This window comes from Sturnira hondurensis, unplaced genomic scaffold, assembly GCF_014824575.4.
Source record: "Sturnira hondurensis isolate 20B ecotype Veracruz unplaced genomic scaffold, ASM1482457v3 Scaffold0005252, whole genome shotgun sequence".
Lineage (NCBI taxonomy): Eukaryota > Metazoa > Chordata > Mammalia > Chiroptera > Phyllostomidae > Sturnira > Sturnira hondurensis.
In genome coordinates, this window is record NW_028077883.1 from 7,903,551 (window position 1) to 7,913,814 (window position 10,264).

Here is a 10,264-nt window from a genome sequence, read left to right on the forward strand (position 1 = left end):
ATTGTGAGGGAATTTATAGTTCAAGTTAATTATTTTAAAATTAAAGAGAAAGGGAAGTCACTGAAAAAAATTTAAGTGGAGTATTTATTACCATGGTTGATTTTTATTTTTAGAAGATTACTCCAGGTCATAGCCATGGTGCCTACAACTCAGGGAGGCACCACTCACATTCATTATTCACCGTTCATAGGAGCCTCTGCTCTGCATTCCATGTTCTGCTCCAGAGAATAGATCAGAGAGAGGCGATGAGAATGGAAACACAACTGTCATGGGAAGAGAGTGCCCTGGTCTAGGCAAGAGGCAGCAATGGCTTGGATTTAAATACAAGAAAAGCAGTGAAGAGAAGTGGAAGCATTTAAGAGACTAGGGAGGTAGAATTCATGGTATATAATGTGTGCATGTCTGTGGGAGCTGATATAGAGAAAAATCAAGAATAATTCATTGCATCCTGGTTGAGTGGTTGTGGGTGCCATTTGGGGGTATAGGGGCATAGGTGGTAGGGGGAATCATAACTTCAGTTTGGGGCATAGCTGTTTTTTAAAAAACTATGAAACACATGAGCAGAGATTTAGAATAGACTCTCCAGTATTTTTGTCCTGGGCCTCAGAAGAGAAATTTGAGCTAAAGAACAAAGTTGGAATAATCACGATACAGATGGAACTGAAGTCACCAAAGTAGTAAAAATCAAACAATAAGAGTTGTTGGAGAGAGAAGAAAATAGAGTCTAGGGTGAAACCATCGGGACTACTGCAGCTAAAATCTAATAGAAGAAAAGTAGAGAGAGGTAGAAGGAAAGCATGAGAGTGTCATAGAATCAAGGAAATCGAGCCTTCTAAAGCTGAGTAAGAATTCAGCCACGTCTCAGGCTGCTGAGTGTCCAGAAAGAATGCCCATTACCCCCTGTCGCAGAGAGGGCCTTTCCACAGGTGTGTCTGGGGCACCAGTCATGTTGGGCTGCACTGAGGACTACATGGGGGGTGAGGATGCAAGGATGCCAAGAAATGCGATTGTAAAACTAGCAAGATAGAAACAAACTAGAGACTATCATGGGTCCAAAGACGCAAAAGTGGAGGAAAAGTAGTGAGTAAGAGGGGAGGTTGTGAATAGATATGAATAGTATGAGATCACCAGGAAAGTAAGAAACAAGGAAGGAAATAGATTCTGCGTACACCAGGGTATTTGGCTTTAGGAAGGAGGAGGAATAATTTCTCACTTGGTTAGGTGGAGAGGAATAAGAGGGGTGAAAGGAAGTTGGTAGATTTGGCTGTAGAAGCTGTATTGGTGGTTGTGGGACCCCCACCGATGGTTCCTGCTTTCTCTGCAAAGTAAGAGCTGAGCAGTTAATGCAAAAAAAAATGTTTGGAACTTCAAAGATAGCAAAGGATTGTTTGAGTGTCTTGTGTGGCAACTGAAAGGCAGCTGACTAGAGAACAATTGTGTTGCCAGGTCATGTTCAGGGCTTAATTACATTGGGGATCAAGAATCAAAATACCAGTAACTTAAATAAAATGGAAGTACAGAATACCCAAATCCTGAGGAGCTAAAAACTATTTCACCAATCATCAAGTACACAGGACCTGGTGCATATCTGAGGTAGGAAAGATTTTACATGTATGTGTGTGTGTGTGTGTGTGTTCAGTTCTGCACACACACAGAACTGAATGTATGAATGTGTAAACATTAAATACACACACACACACTAGAGGTGTAACTCTAACTCACTGTTGATCCAGATAACCTCAAGTTTGCAAACTGGAAAAGTAATCATAACTGACCAATTATAAATGTATCACATTAGAATAATCAATGATTGCATCCTGTCATGTTCTAGGGATTGGATTCCAGGATAAAGAGTGCTAGGTTTCTCATAACATCATAACTGGTTTTTTAAATATTTTTAAATAACCATTTCAAGATAGAATTATTATTTTAAGTGCAAGAAACCTTCACTTGAATGTCGAACTTGTAGTTCAACATTTGCTTGTAATTGTGGGGGAATTGATACTACAAAGTGTCTAAGAAGTTACCAATGTGGTAAATTCTCTTGGCAATGTGGTGAGTTAAGCCATGTCTCACCTCGTAGCCCAGAGGAGGTCAGTCCCAACGTTGTTAGTCAGTTGGTCATTATCCAGAAAATGATAGGGAGGAGGAAGGAGACAATCTCTCCTAAACCCAAATTCATTGTAATTATTCATTCCTTCCTCTGAAATTACCCAGCACATTATTTTTAGCTCTGTCTAGGATATTATTTAATCTTCCCTGTACTCTAATTGGTTATTTGTATGTCTTCGTCCTCTGCTTCATTTTCCCTGGACTTGAATGACAGTATGTTGAATGACTATTTCCACCTGGTTTTTAAAACAGTGCCCTACTCAATAATAAACCTTACTTAATAATACATTCAAAAATCAGTATTGTTTATCTTCTCTCTGCCAGATACTGATTACCCAGTAGTGAAATCAAATAGGTATGTTTCCTGTTCTCACAGAATTCAGTCTAGTGGGAAAAACAGGCATTAAACAAACAGATGCAAAACTGAATACACAATTGGAAATTTAGGTGAGTTGCTGAGCAAAAGAACAGCATGTTGTGAGAAAAAGAAAGTGAATTAATCTTATATTAGGTAGAGACTTTGAGGTAGTCACAAATAAACCAGGGCTTCCGAACTCCAACATAACTGACATTTTAGGTGGGACAATACGTCGCTGTTCAGGGGCGTCCTGTACACTGTAGACTGTTCACCAGGTCCCTAACCTCCACCCCAACTGTAACAGCCAAAAATAGCTCAAGATTATTAGTGCCCCTGGCAGCATGTACTAACTCCAATTGAGACCAAGTGTATAAGTAAGTATTAGGAAGGAGAGAAAATGGTCAGAAGATCATTGTCCCAGGAAGGGAAAACATCATGAGATGTCCAAGGGAGAGAAAAGGGATCAGAGTGTGTCCATAACTACAGGAAGCTGGCATGACAGGAGTGTATTGAATGAGGGAAAGATCTGTACAAGATAGGACAGGAAAAAAAAGGCAGAGGGCAGGTTTTAGAAGGGACCTGTATGTCAAGGGGTTCTGAATTTATCCTATAAGAGAAATGGAAAGCTGTGGTAGCATTTTTCAGCGGGAAAGTGGGAAGATGGAAAGATGCAATTTATATTTTAAATGGTCTCTCTGGTTGCTCTGATAAGAATAAATGAGAGACTGAGAGTGAAAATACGGAGGCCAGCTAAGGGCAATTGCCAGTTTCTTAGGATGGTGGCTCGGTCTAGCACGGAGGATGAAGAGATGGTAAAGAGCAGGCACAGTAAAGCTACATTTTAGAAGCAGAAATTGCAGGACTTAGTGTACACATGATTGTTCAATGAAAAGAGAACTAAAAAGAAGAAAATTATTTGCAACCAACATCAATTTCTAAATACATACATTGGACTTGGGTTACTTGCTCAAAGAACACATTTTTGGTTGGCCTTAGTCTTAGGCTTTTATGATATTACATTTTTTTAAATTCAAACTTCTTCCATTTGATAGTTCTACAAATATAGAGTGTATATACTCCAGTCTACTACATTTTCCACCCTACCTAATCCTATCTCAGGATAAAATCTAAAGGATGTCCATTAGTTCTGTTCATGCCATAGCTTGACACATCCTTAACCTACTCCTGAGTGTCCATTATATTACAGTATCTAAAACAGAATGGTCAACTCTAAGTAATGCTCTGAAAAATTATCAAGGGGAGTAAAGTATTTCTAATAGAGACATTGAACTATTCACTCACGTTGAAGTTTTATTAATGAAAGCTTTTGTCATTCAAACGTGCTACTAGCCATTTCTTTCTTATCCTATACATTTGCAATAGGAGTTGTACTCCTAAATGTAAGATTTCATGGTCACTGTTTTCAAGGCATGTTGCATCTGTCAGAGTCATTATAATAAAGGGAATTACAGATTCCCATGGAAGGATGAGGGGGTAAAGGTCAGCAAAGTCATCACTAAAAGCTGGCCTGCAATCTGCTCACTTAAAGGACAGATGTCATTATGTCCACCTAATTCTTTAGAGCCTGCTCTGAATTGGGTGACTAGTGAGCATGCACATGAAATACAAGTATCTTCACACTCATATATTAGATGTATCTGTCTATCTATCTATCTGCCTACCTATCTATCTATCTATTCTATCAAAACTTTCAAATCTTGCTCCTTCTAAGAGTCATGTAAAATCATATCTATGGCAATTTCCCTTCCCTATACTCCCATAGGCCAACGGTGAGAGGCTATAATAGTGCAAATCTTACCTTTCAGGTGGTGCTATCACACCATAGGGACTCTGTAGATCAGGCCTGATTTCCATTTCTTCTATGTGCATAAACCTCATGCTATGTTTTTATTTATTCTTGTTTAAGCAATCAATGAACTTTTACATAAATTTAAATAATGAGAAGAACATTATGTTTATTCACACAGGTACATTTACTATGCTCTGCGGTTCTCATTTTCATCTGGTATTATTTTCCATCTGACTCAAAGACTTTCTTTAACCTTTTTCATAGCCTCTGTCTGCTGGGAGTGAATTCTTTTGCTTTCATGTGTCTGGAAATGTCTTTGTTTTACTTTTGTGAAAGATGTATTTGCTGGGTGTTAGAATCCTTGGCTGACTTTTTTCTTTCATTACTTTAAAGGTGCTACTCCACTGTAATCAAACTTGTATTGTTTCTGATAAAAAATCCATGGAGTGCCTTGGGTTTCTTAAGCCTCTTAGATCTGTTGATTTATAATTTTCAAAAAGTTTTACCATTATTTCTTCAAACATTTTTTCTATCCTTCTTTTCGTTGACTCTTCTTCAGACACTCCAGTTAAATGGATATTAAGCTGCTTTAATTTGTCCCACCACTTACAGGTGCTTTGTTAACTTCTTTTGAGTCTTCTGAGTCTTTTTTTCTATATGCCTTATTTCAGATAGTTTCTACTATTATGCCTTCAAGTTCACTAATCACTCTTTTTCAACATCTAACCGACCTTCAAACCCATCTAGAATATTTCTTTTCAGACATTGTAGTGTCATCTCTAGTAGTTTGGGTGTTTGTATATATTCCCTGTCTCTATGTAAAATATTCAATCTTTCCTTTAGTTTTGAGCATATGGAACACAGTTATAACAACTCTTGTAATATCCCTATCTGCTATCCCTAACATCTGTGTCAGTTCTGGGTTGATTGATGTTTATCCTCACTATGGATTTTGTTTTCCTGCTTCTGGGCATGCCTTGTAGTTTTTGATGGAGTGTCAAACACCATGCATTTTGTCTTGTTGTATGCCAGCTGCCCAATGTATTTCTATTTCTATTCTTGAGCTTTTTTTCTGGGATGTAGTATTTGGAAATTGTTTTCTTTTACTTTAGATTTTGCTTTTAAGAAATGCTAGATGGAACCTAGCTCAGTCCAGACCTAACTATTCCCCATGATTAAAAAAAGATCTTTCTGAATGCTATACCCAATATTTTGTGACTTAATGTGTTTCCCCAGTCTGGCTCATAGAGAAAGGTATCATTCCTTCCTGCAGTGGTCTCCCAATATACATTTATAGTCATCCTCTAAATACTGTCCAGATAGCTCCTCCTATTCCACTTCTTCCTTTCTCGCACTCCTGTCTGTGAACTCTAGCCACCTTGGTCTCCACAGATTCTGAGACTCTCCTCCTTAACCAGTGAGCCTGCTGAGCCCTACCTAGATTCTCCCTCTTTGAGCCACAGCTTGGTCACTTTCTCAAGATGGCAGGCTGGATTAATTACATGGTTCACTTTGTTCATTTCTCATGTCTCCGATGTTATTGTCCTTTGCAGTCTTACCTTTAAAGTTTTAAATGTTGGTAATTTTCTTGTGTACAATTTATTAATTGTTTTAGGTGGAAAGGTATATCTATGCCCTGATACTCCTTCCTGGTTGGAGCAGAAGAGATTGTGCTTCTTTTTCACTGAGTGATTGCAAGATCTAGTGAATTACCTTTTACTATTAAGGGAATGACATTTGCATAATTTATCTTCATCCAGTACATTCATAAAAATGTTGAAGACTTCAAAACCAGGGAAAAGCTTTGTATCTTGTCAGTGAGAATACTCCTTCAAAACTTACATTAACCCATTATTCAAAGTCTTTCATGTTATAAACTTACCTAATTGTCATATTAGCCTATACATTTACACCTAGCCACATGGTTTTTTTTTAAATTAATTAATTTAAGCATTAGTTCATTCCATTTTTAAATGATCAATTGTAGAACTAGGTAACTATAATTTCCTGTGTCATGGCATTAATTCTCTTCTCCGAATATCCCTGACCCCTCATGTCCTTGTTTATGGCAGAATTGAACTTCATGATCCACGTTTTGTGCATAGAACCATTACACTCAACTTTTAGGTCAAACATTTACTTGCCAGAGCAAAACCCGCTATAGAGTTTCCTTTATTCTCCAGCGTTTGAGACAGTCGCTGCTCTGTCCAATGAAATCCCTGAGTAAGGTAAAACAATAGTCTCCTCTGGATGATAAACCAGCTGATGATAAACCAGCCATGTATGAAATAAATCTTTGTTATTTTAAACCATTGATATGAAGGGGTGTCTATCACAGTATATTTTAGACTATCCTTACTGAGGCAGCTTATAAAACCTTGAAACACTACAATAAAAATTAACTTTTTATTTAAATATCACAGTTCCAGCTTTCCCCCACTGTCCTTGGAACATTTAATAATAATTATAAATTTGAGTCTTCTTCCTCCTTCTCTCTCAGTGTGTAATGCTCAACTTCTTTATTCTCATAAAAATGTTTAAAATATATTTTTGCTGATATATGGAGAACTGTTTTATCACTTTTATCTGCTATATAGTATATCATATGAATATGCTATATTTCTGTCTTCTATTTTGATTACTTTGTGTATGCAGTACCTTTTTGTCTATTGATGTTTAGACCATTTTTTATCTCACACTTCTATAGTAATAGAACATCTTTCTATACAGGGCAATATGTACATGCTATTGGTTAGGTTTCTCTGGAGAACCCTGACTGATCTAGCTCACAACACAGTATCTGAACAAGCAATTGGAACCACAGTTCCTCATAAAGAACCCCAAGACTGCTCTCCATCTGCATTGTTGTTCAAACATGAAAGCCTTCCAAAGGTAAATGAACTTTGGACCACCTCTGGTACTTTACTTATTTTCACTGATCCTACCTGTGTTCTCAGTTTGCTACCAAAGCAAGTACACTTTTTTTTTCTATTGAATTTTGGTAAAAGATATGTCAGTGTATTCTACTCAACTACTCAAAAGAAGAAAGACTAGTGTCCTGACTTAAAATTGATAAACATGCCCTGGCTGGTGTGGCTCAGTGGATTGAGCGCAGGCCTGTGAAACAAAAGGATCCCAGTTTGATTCCCAGTCAGGGCACATGCCTGGGTTGCAGGCCAGTTCCCAGCAAGGAACACACAAGAGGCAACCATACATTGATATTTCTCTCCCTCTCCCCTTTCCTTCCCCCCCTAAAGATAAATAAGGAAAATCTTTTTAAAATACTTTTAAAAATTTAGTAAACATTATTATGCCACATCCCTAGTGTTTCTGAATAAATCAGGAATTGGAGAAATATTACTGGTAAAACAGAGAAATTTGCCAAAGATGGAAAAACTGTGCTCTCAAAGACTATCTGGAAGAAGAAACACAAACCTCCACTTATCAGGATGGATACCAAGATCTGCAATCTTTAAATAGGTGCTAACCTTCTTCATTTATATTCTAGGTCTCTCCCTAAAAATCTTTTGTTGTGATTTTGAGTTGTTAAGAGCAATGGTCTCTAAGCAATAATCTAAGCTGCCCACCTCACATCTGGTGAGAAACAGCTGCTGCTACAATAGATACATAACCCTCAGCTGCTGAATGGACATTCGTTCCCAGGATGTAACTAAGCATACCTAAGGAATAGCCACAGGCATGCACAATGGGTAATAGAACTGAAGGAAAGTAACGGTCATCTCTTAGAAAGACAATCTTATTTACCCCCCAGATTCCAGAAAAGCCACTCCACAAGCAAAAATTCCAAACTTTAGCAGAGAAAAGTACCTTCCAACACTCCATCTGATTGCTTTTCCAAAAGTCTTTAATCAAAGTTAAGTGCTAACATTACATGAGCACAGAAAAACAGCATGGCTAAGTGATACCTATGGTTTCTCGCTCTCCTCGCAAACAAAGTTCTTGCCCCTCTATCACAGCTTCCAACTTCACCAATGAAACAATACCGCACTTGAAACCTGTTTGCTTCAGGAAAGGCTAATGCACCCCAAAGCTGATCTAGTCATAGTCTGACAAAACCAGAGATGACAATGTCCTGAATCTAGATGCTAACCTAGAGCATACAGAAGGATGAACTATACCTGCAGGCTCACTGAGGAGTCACTGTCTGGGTGGTCAGACTTGCTGCGAAGTTAGTCACATGATGTCAACACAGCTTTTTGGTCTTTCCCTTATTTTTGCTTGAAGAGGTCAAGTAGCTGGTCTGCAACCAGAAATGGGACAGTGGTTGGGGGTATGAAAAGACTTGTCTCTCCCACACATGGAACCCTGAAGAAGGATCAGTAAGATCCACAGTAAGAGTTCCAAAGAAAAGAGAGAATGGGGGAGATAATGCACACCTTTCATTGTGGTGCCTCCACTGGATAATCTATCCAGACTCATCATCCACCAGCAGGAAGCGTCAGGGCATCCATCTCTTTCTATAACCCTTTGGTCGTTCCTTTAATTCCTAAAATATGCACCCCAACCCCAGACTCTCTACGTATCTCCCCATATCTAGTCATCCTCTGTACCTCACTCTTCATTTCTTCCATTCCACTACAAATGCCATACCTCTCCTCCATTCCTAACTGGGCCTGCTTCCTCACCTCACTGCGAGAACCCTGCTCTTCTCCAGCTCTGTTGCTGAGAAGGGAGAAGATAATCTGGTTCCAGAGAAAAGAGAGGTGGAAAAAGTAACTAAGATGGTCTGGTCTCCTCTTGGCAACATTTTTCTTCCTCTTCTGATTAACTACAAGTGGTTAACTTTAAATAACAAAACATAGGCTTTATTTTGAGAATAAGTCTCCTGTACTGTTTGAATATTGTTAGTCCTTTATTATACAAAAAGAGTTTTTTATTTTGTTTTGTCCCAATGGGGAAATTTATTATTAAGTTCACTTTTATTGCACCTCCCCGATTTGGGGGATCATTCGCTTATCTGCTTGTTTGTTTGTTCACGGCAGTTTGTGAAAAATGCGCCATTCTACCACATGTAGATTAATTAAATATCTTTGTACGCCTGTATGCTGTAGGAAACATTACTAAACAGTGCACATATTAAAGTGTCAGATCCTTTGAACATATAGCAATAATGTATCATACTGATCATTCCTTTTCCATTAGGATAATTGAATTCATGACAACACCAATATTTAGAAAATAAATCAACACCAGAAAATAACATAACCAAGGTGATGATGGTAAATGTTTGCTGGACGAGGATTAGTGATTTCTGGTCAGCAGACAAATTTTCTCATCAGTATAATTCTCCTTTAGTACGGAACGTCTTTCAAGTTATTAGGATCTCTCGCTGAAAAGCAAATTGAGAAAAAAACTAATTGGCCCCGTTTGACAACTGCAGGCTATGAATGTAGGCCTGGACAGAGCAATTGATCCAGAAATTGCAACCATTTCTCTTTCTCTAAAAATAACAGTCAGAGCAGCTCAGTTCTGAGCCTCAGACTGTGCGTCTTACACCTCATGGTCCTAATGACTCTTTACCTCCCAACTTATTTTGTGGATTAAATAATAACCAGGTGTGTCAAGAAACCCTACAAATCAGGGGAGATACAGTATTAAAATTATTATAATTATTTTCTGTCTGCAGAAGTATCTATGTTTACACTATTCTTTGCCATAAAGTGGAGTTTCTTTTATTCTATCAATATTTTCCTTTACCGTTTATGTTTTGATTATTGTGCTTAAGAAGTCTTTTTACCCAAACATTATTTAATACTCATGCACATTTTATATGAAGTTTGTTTTAGTCTCTATATTTTAATATTTAACTCAGCTAGAGTTTAACTTTGTTACAAGTTGTATAACTCAGTTATCTAAAACAGCAGTCCCCAACCGTTTTGACACAAGGGACTCATTTCATAGAAAACAAATTTTCCGTGGACAGGGTGGGGATGGGGGTGGGGGTTGGGGGGGATGGTTTCAGG